Here is a 7369-nt window from a genome sequence, read left to right on the forward strand (position 1 = left end):
CACGCATTATCACTGAATCGGGGTGTCTCGTTAAAAATAAATCAAACTTTACACCAAGATTAGGAAAAGATGCGGGGTCACGGAGCTAAATGGGTAAGACGCTGGCTCGCTAGCCTGGAGGTCGGGTGTTCGATCCCTGCATTGGCCGAGAAAGTTCATCCAGATCTTCCGGCGTGGTTCGCCCCCTTCCCTCTGCCCCTTGTCAGTGATGCAGGACGGAGAGCCTGACAAGGACAGCTGTCTAGTCGTTCGGATTGGGCGAAAAACCGAGGTCCTGTGTACTCATTGGCGTGCACGTAAAAGATCCGTTGACAGTTGGAATTCGATATAAGAGTAGGCCGTATTGCCCTCATAACCCACTGTATAGAGTATGCCCGTCTTCATTAGCCCAGTTCGGAGCAGAACAGTAGGATGTTCAACCCCATTTCATTTCATTTCAGGAAAAGATGCACATCTAGATCACTTCATTACTACTATTGCATCTCACAAAATTCAGCCAAGACATTACAAACAAAATTTAAGTAAGGGTGAGCTAACGGTTTTAAACGAGATGATGAACAATCCAAATATAATTGTCAAACAAACTGACAAGGGAGGGGCTATAGTAATGATGGACAGCTCATTCTATGAACGGAACATTGTAATTAATCAATTCCTGAAGAGCTGCTATCGCGGTAAAAACTTTAGCATAAAAATGTAGTTTATTTTGCCATTTTTAATTTCAATTATATATTACCAAAGAGCAGCATTAATTAACAATTCTACTATATATATACATGTATATATATAAAATAAAGTAAATGCGTCCATTCTAGATGATTATTTTATTACTGACACGTTTCATACAATTTTCAAAGTAATGTAGGTAACTAAGTTTAGAAACAATATATATACGGGGCTGACGAGATATCTTGCATCCCTCTGGCCCAGTTACACCAGTAACAAATACATATCGGTTTATGTCACATTATGAAGACGATACATATTTGCTTGATAACGATACCTGTATGTGTATTGAAACGTAGCATGTTAATAAAATTCATAAGTAGTATATCCATATAAGTGTGTTAATTTTTAGTGAAATCTATTTATATATGTCTTATAAGGCTTATGTAAAACTTAAGATAGACGAGTTTCACAAAACGATTTTAATTAAGCATTTTAGATAATATCCAGTAAAATAATATTTTAAGTTAAAATTTTATCTTAAAGGGACCATCCCGATTTTAACAGTCTCAGAAATAAAAGCCCGTCTACCGATGAAATTGAAGCGTCAATGTGTAAAGGAATGGTGTATTTACCGTGTCGCAAAATTTCAGGTTAAAATATTGAGTTGTTTGGACGCGAACTTCAAAACCGCTTACCTGGACACGTAACATTTCAAAGACTTTGTGTCAATTTTTTCGTTGGATGATCTGATAATCTATTGCCTCTCTTTAGAGGTCTGTACGGTGCATGACCCACGTGCTGTGGTAGATTTCACCTACACGTACATTTATTAAAATAAAAGTCTGGTTTTATCCAAACACTGTATACTACAGCTTGGGACACCAGTCTCCATTTCCAGATGAAGACTGACAGGTTTAAGTTGTTTGAAAACATATCACGTATATAAGTTGCTCGGCCCTAAGGTAGAGGATTTTAGGGGCTTTTAACACAAAATTAAGCAGTTTTATCCGGGTAGACTAATCACCGGAATTCACTTATAAACACCGGAATTCACGGGAATTCACTTTGCAAATATCAGAATTCGCACGTAAAGCCTTCCTATTTACATATATTTGGTATTAATATTAATAATGAATTACTTAAAAACACCGAAAATCACTGGAATTCACTTTGAGAAAATCGGAATTCGCACCCAAAACAGTTGTATTTACTCATATTTTGCATTAAATCCTCCCACAAAACTAATTTATTTTAAATTCATAATACATAATAATATAATGAATAACTATTTTAATTTCTGCACAGACCCGATGAAGGTGTTGTAGCTGTATTTATTTGAAAGACTACCGGAATTCATTTCAAATTTATGATAACGTATGTTGCATTGTCTAATAAATAACTATTTCGCTCTTTCCACAGATTACATAAAATACGTAGAATACGATGCCGAATTGTAATCCGTCCGCCGTTGGGGCGTTTTCGAGATATTCGGGGTCCTTATATAGAACGAGCCGGTAAAGGCAATACCAGAATATTGGCGAAAAAAGGTAAACTCCAACTCAGTCAAATTTTCACAATCTTACCACAACAATAGGACAAGATATTTTTAGTCTTTTCACAATCTTGCCTGCACACACCGCAAGGCCAAAAATGGACCTTGTACTAGAGTATTTAATCTTTCTACGAGTAGCCGTGATTGCGAGTGGGTTGTAGGTAATGTGTGTAAAATAGCTTTATTTAACGTCTGCTTCCACCGAAGTGATATCACAGACAATTACATGTTATATGTACATAGTTTAAATGAAATGAAATCAAATGAAATGGGGTTTAACGTCCTACTGTTCTGCTCCTATACTGGGCTAATGAAGACGGGCATACGCCATACAGTGTGCTATGAGGGAAATTTTGCCCGGGCAGCGGCACTATCGCCTACTCTTATATCGAATTCCAACTGCCAAGGGATCTTTTACGTGCATTCCAATGTTTACACGGGACCTATATACATAGTTTAAATATTTACAATGTGATTAGTGGAAAAAAGGATATTTAGGTTTTTATATATATGAACAGAAACGATAAATGACAGGACGAGACGTGATGTGACAGCAAAGTGTAGGTAATGTGTGTGAAATAGCTTTATTTAACGCCCGCTTCCACCGAGGTGATATCGCAGACAAGGTGTAGGTAATGTGAAATAGAAGTTTTACGTACGCTTCCACCTAAGTGATATGGCAGACAATTACATGTTATTATACACAGTGAAATATTTACAATGTGATTAGTGGAAAAGGGATATTTAGGTTTATATATATATGTACGAGACGACAATAGGTAACAGGACGGGGCGTGAGATAACAGGTGCAAGAATAAGGAGTGCCAGTAGACATTGACAAACAGACGGATTTATAACGAAACAGACATGAATATTGACGAACATTTGGACAAACGTAAACATTCTTCCTTCCATTTGGTTTTGTTGTCCGGTATTGTGGTTGATTTCGTCTTTATTTCTGTTGTTCATCCCTTTGTTGTTGGTTCTCTGAAGGCAGAGTAGGCTGAAGCTTGGTGATTTCGATTGTATTTCCTTTTGTATAATGTTGGTTTATCAATTAAGCCAAAATTTTCCAGGCCTGTAGGCCTACAGGTGTTTGGTTATTTTCGCTTGTAGGCCTACATTCTTACTAAAAATTGCAATGAGTGCTCATATACGAAAGAAATATAAGAAGATGTCTATGGTTGTAGCTACTTATTATAGTAGCAAAGTCAATATTTCATGGGAGAAGTTGCAGAGTATAAATTCAGACATGACGACACAAACCTAGGCTTAAGGAGGGTCATAAGGTAGTGAAGACTCGAGCTTAAGAGAGTAATCTTTATTTTTGTTTTCTTTTTGTATAGAATTGGTATATAAGCTCTTGTGAAATATTGGTGGATAGAGGGTGTGTTCGGTTAGACCATATGATCGACAGGTATAGGTATATATCATGAATGTATTTAGATTTTATATTGTGTAGATGGATTGTATTGTTGTTGATTTTGAATTCTTTGGTGAGATGAATGTTGTTTATATGTGTAGTAATGAAACATTTATAGAATTTTAATTTGGGGCAATTCAGAAATAAATGATGGTAAGATTCAGTTGCTCGGTTACAATAGTGGCATTTATAGTTGATAGTATATATATTTCTGTATAGCATAATATCTTTTGTTAGTACTGCATTATTGATGATTGTATACATGAAATCCTTTTCTTTTTCAGATAAGGAGGAGCATTTATAGAGGTTTGTCCAGACTTTTGAAAAGTCAACATGAGGTAATTGTTTATTTATTTTTGGTTGTGTCTGTAATAAGTCAATTAGGGACCAGTATATGTCTTTAAGTTTTGTATTGTATGTATATTTGATGGATGATTTGAGGCTATTGTAAGTTTCTTTTATATCTATATATGATTGGGGGAGTTTTTCCGAGTGGGTATAATTATTGGATGCATATCTTGGCAGAGTATCCCTTGTAGTAAATCCTAGCCAGTATATGTATAGGCCTAACCAGGGACTGTTGTTGTCTTTGATTGCTTTTACTATAAGTTGTTGTAGCATTGCCTGGATTTTTAGTCGAATGTTTGGCACTTTAAGGCCACCATTTTTATGCTCTAGGTTCAAGGTGTTTCGATTAATTGTTTCACTTTTATTTTCCCAGATGAAATTGTAGATTATTTTATTTATGTTTTTAATAATTGAGTTTGAGGGAGGAACTATACTAGCAACAAACCATAGTTTGCTGAGTATATAGGTGTTTAAGATGCATACTTTTTCTTTATATGAAAGAGAGTGATTTTCCCATGTCTGGATGGTTGAATTGATTATTTGAACAAGGGGTAGCCAGTTCTTTTCCATTTTATTTGAGCCAAACCAAATGCCTAGTAATTTTATAGCGTCTGTTTTAATATTAATATTTATATTTACAGGATAGGAGTAGTGTGATGGTTTTCCAACAGAAAGGATTTCAGTTTTATCATGGTTTAGTTTGGAGCCAGATATAGAGCCAAATGTTTTGAATTGTTCGAGGAGGGTGCTGTATGAAGAAAGTCTAGATATTATAGCAGAACAGTCATCTGCATGCTGAAATAACTTAATCTCTGAAGGGTGGTTAGGGATCCTGATGCCTTTTATGAGGATGTTTTTGTTTATGTATGAAGCAAGGGGGTTGATACACAATGAGTATAGAATCATGGATAGTGGACATCCTTGACGAATCGATCGGTTAATTTTAATATTTTGGGAAAAGGATCCATTTACTTGGACTTTACTAATCAAGTTTTTAAACAATATTGTAATCCAGTTAAGGATGTAATTTGGGAAATTAATATGTTTAAGTAGATTTATGATATAGTTGTGTTCAATGCGATCGAAGGTTTTTCTTGGTCAAATGATAATATATAGGCACTGGACTCATTTGTGTTTATATAATTTAGTATTGTATCTATTGAATATAGGTTATCAAAAATGCTTTTATTTGGTCCAGCTCCTGTTTGTGTATTAGAGATTAATTTGTTAATAACAGAATTTATTCTTGTGCTTAGAATTTTTGTTATGATTTTATAGTCCACACATAACAGGCTTATCGGTCTATAGTTCTTGAGTAATCGATGGTCGCCTTCATTCTTGTAGTTAATTGTTATGATACCAGTTCTCATTGTGTTAGATAATTCCCCCTGTAGATAGATGTTGTTTAATACTTCTGTTAAATCGTTTCCTATAATGTCAAAGAATTTTATGTAGAAATCTCCTGGAATACCATCTATACCCGGGCTACGGTTTGTTCTAAATTTTTGTAACGCCTTAAGGACTTCATCTCTAGATATAAAATGTGATATTGAATCTCTTTCCGTGTTTGTTAGTGTGTTTATGTCACTGTTTTCGATATAGGACTTCATTAAGTTATCATTAATATTTTGAGAAGTATATAGTTGTTGGTAGAATTGGTGAATTGTGTCTAATATATCTTGTTTATTGTCACAGATTGTATTATTTTGATTGATCAGTTGTTTAATTTGTTTTTTTGCACCCATTTTAACTTCTGCTAATTTATATATTTTAGAATTAGTAGATACATCAATTTGGGGTATTTCTAATTTTGAACGTATAACGTAGCCTTGTTTGGTATTATATTCTATAAGCTCAATTTTTGATTTAATCTCGTTTATAGAGTTATTCTTACTAGGTATTTCATTTTCTAGGGATTCCAGTTGTTAATAAAGGTTACTGAGGATATGTTTGTTCTCAACTGCTAAGGCTTGACAGTAATTTTGTGTAATATTTCTAATGGCGGCTTTACCTTTTTCCCACCATTGTATGTTGTCAATGATTTGGTATTTTTTGTTTTGCCAGCTTGACCAGAATGTTTTAATTTGATTTTGGTAGTTTTTATCATCTAGAATAGAATTGTTAAGTTTCCAATATCCTTTACCCCATTTAAGATTAAGGTTGATATTTAGTTCCACTGCTTTATGGTCAGTGAAATGAAGTGGTATATGTTTAATTGATTTGATGTAAGTTGCATATTTATTACTTATGTAAATGCGGTCTAATCTGCTAGCATGTCCTTGTGAGTTGTGATAGGTAAAAAGGGGAGTGTCAGGGGAGATAATTCTGTAACCATCACTTATATTAAGTAGATTTTGTATATCAAGTAGATATCTTATAGCATCTTTTGGATGGTTATTCATGTTGCCATGTTTGTTATCTTTACTGTTTTCAATAAGGTTAAAATCACCAGTAATAATATAAGAATGTTGTGGATTATGAATAGTTTTGACATATTCAAGAAGTCTCTTGTAGAAATAAGTTTTCAATTCTCTCTTGCAGGGACCATATATATTGAATATTTGAATAGTTTCATTATTTGCATTTACCTCCAGATGTTGGAGCCTACCTGCTAATTCATCAGGTGTATTGTAGAGTTTATGTATAATGTTTGGGCTTAATAATAGAATTTCTTGTATACAAACAATATCTAGTTTGTTAAATATATTGCTAATTTGTTTAATCTTTTGAAGATTTCCTTGTAGAGCGTTTATGGAGTAAATTAACATAATAATTAGGTAAATAATAGGGATAGAAGGCTTCATTGTTAACTAATATGGTTTCAAGAACTTATAACGTCTTAATTTGTTTGATCTCTAAACTTCTGTTTCGGTAAGCGGGGATTCCGCTCGCGCCCTTTTATCATCTATTTCTGTTTCGGATAAACTATCAAGGCTTCTTTCCCTTTTACTTACTGTGTCACACTTAGTGACTGTAGAGTTATTTAACAATGAGACATCAGCGTCATAGTTAAGATTTGACTGCGATGTTTCAGGGATATCATGGGATGAGTTGTCAATGATACTGTTATCCTCTAAATAACTTTGACCCACTGAGGATCCTGTGTTAATGGGGGTGGAAGAAACATTGGTCATGTTTCTTCCACCCCCATTAACACAGGATCCTCAGTGGGTCAAAGTTATTTAGAGGATAGATGTATCAATAATAGACTTATTAACATCATTGATAAAATGGCTATCAGGGCTGAGGATAACATTTGTTGTATCGGTAGTGATAGGAATGTCATTGTTGACTACTGTTGTTTTTATGGAGTCTAGAGTAGCTAAGTCCTGGTTTAGACTTCCTGGGTTTGCGGGTTTGACTTGACCAGAATTATA

At 34.4% G+C, this 7369-nt stretch overlaps 1 long non-coding RNA gene across 2 annotated transcripts; it reads left to right on the forward strand.

Annotated features, from left to right (window-relative positions):
* Positions 1–3209: 3209 nt before the first annotated feature.
* LOC126829646 (uncharacterized) lies at positions 3210–5550 on the forward strand. 2 transcript variants are annotated; one of them, XR_008789147.1, is made up of 4 exons: positions 3210–3234; positions 3568–3644; positions 3929–3982; positions 4634–5550. It is a non-coding gene; the product is annotated as an uncharacterized LOC126829646 (long non-coding RNA). The 2 variants fall into 2 exon arrangements; XR_007683480.2 differs by having other exon boundaries at positions 3231–3644.
* The last annotated feature ends 1819 nt before the right edge of the window (positions 5551–7369 follow it).

Source organism: Patella vulgata, chromosome 8, assembly GCF_932274485.2.
Source record: "Patella vulgata chromosome 8, xgPatVulg1.2, whole genome shotgun sequence".
NCBI classification, from domain to species: domain Eukaryota; kingdom Metazoa; phylum Mollusca; class Gastropoda; family Patellidae; genus Patella; species Patella vulgata.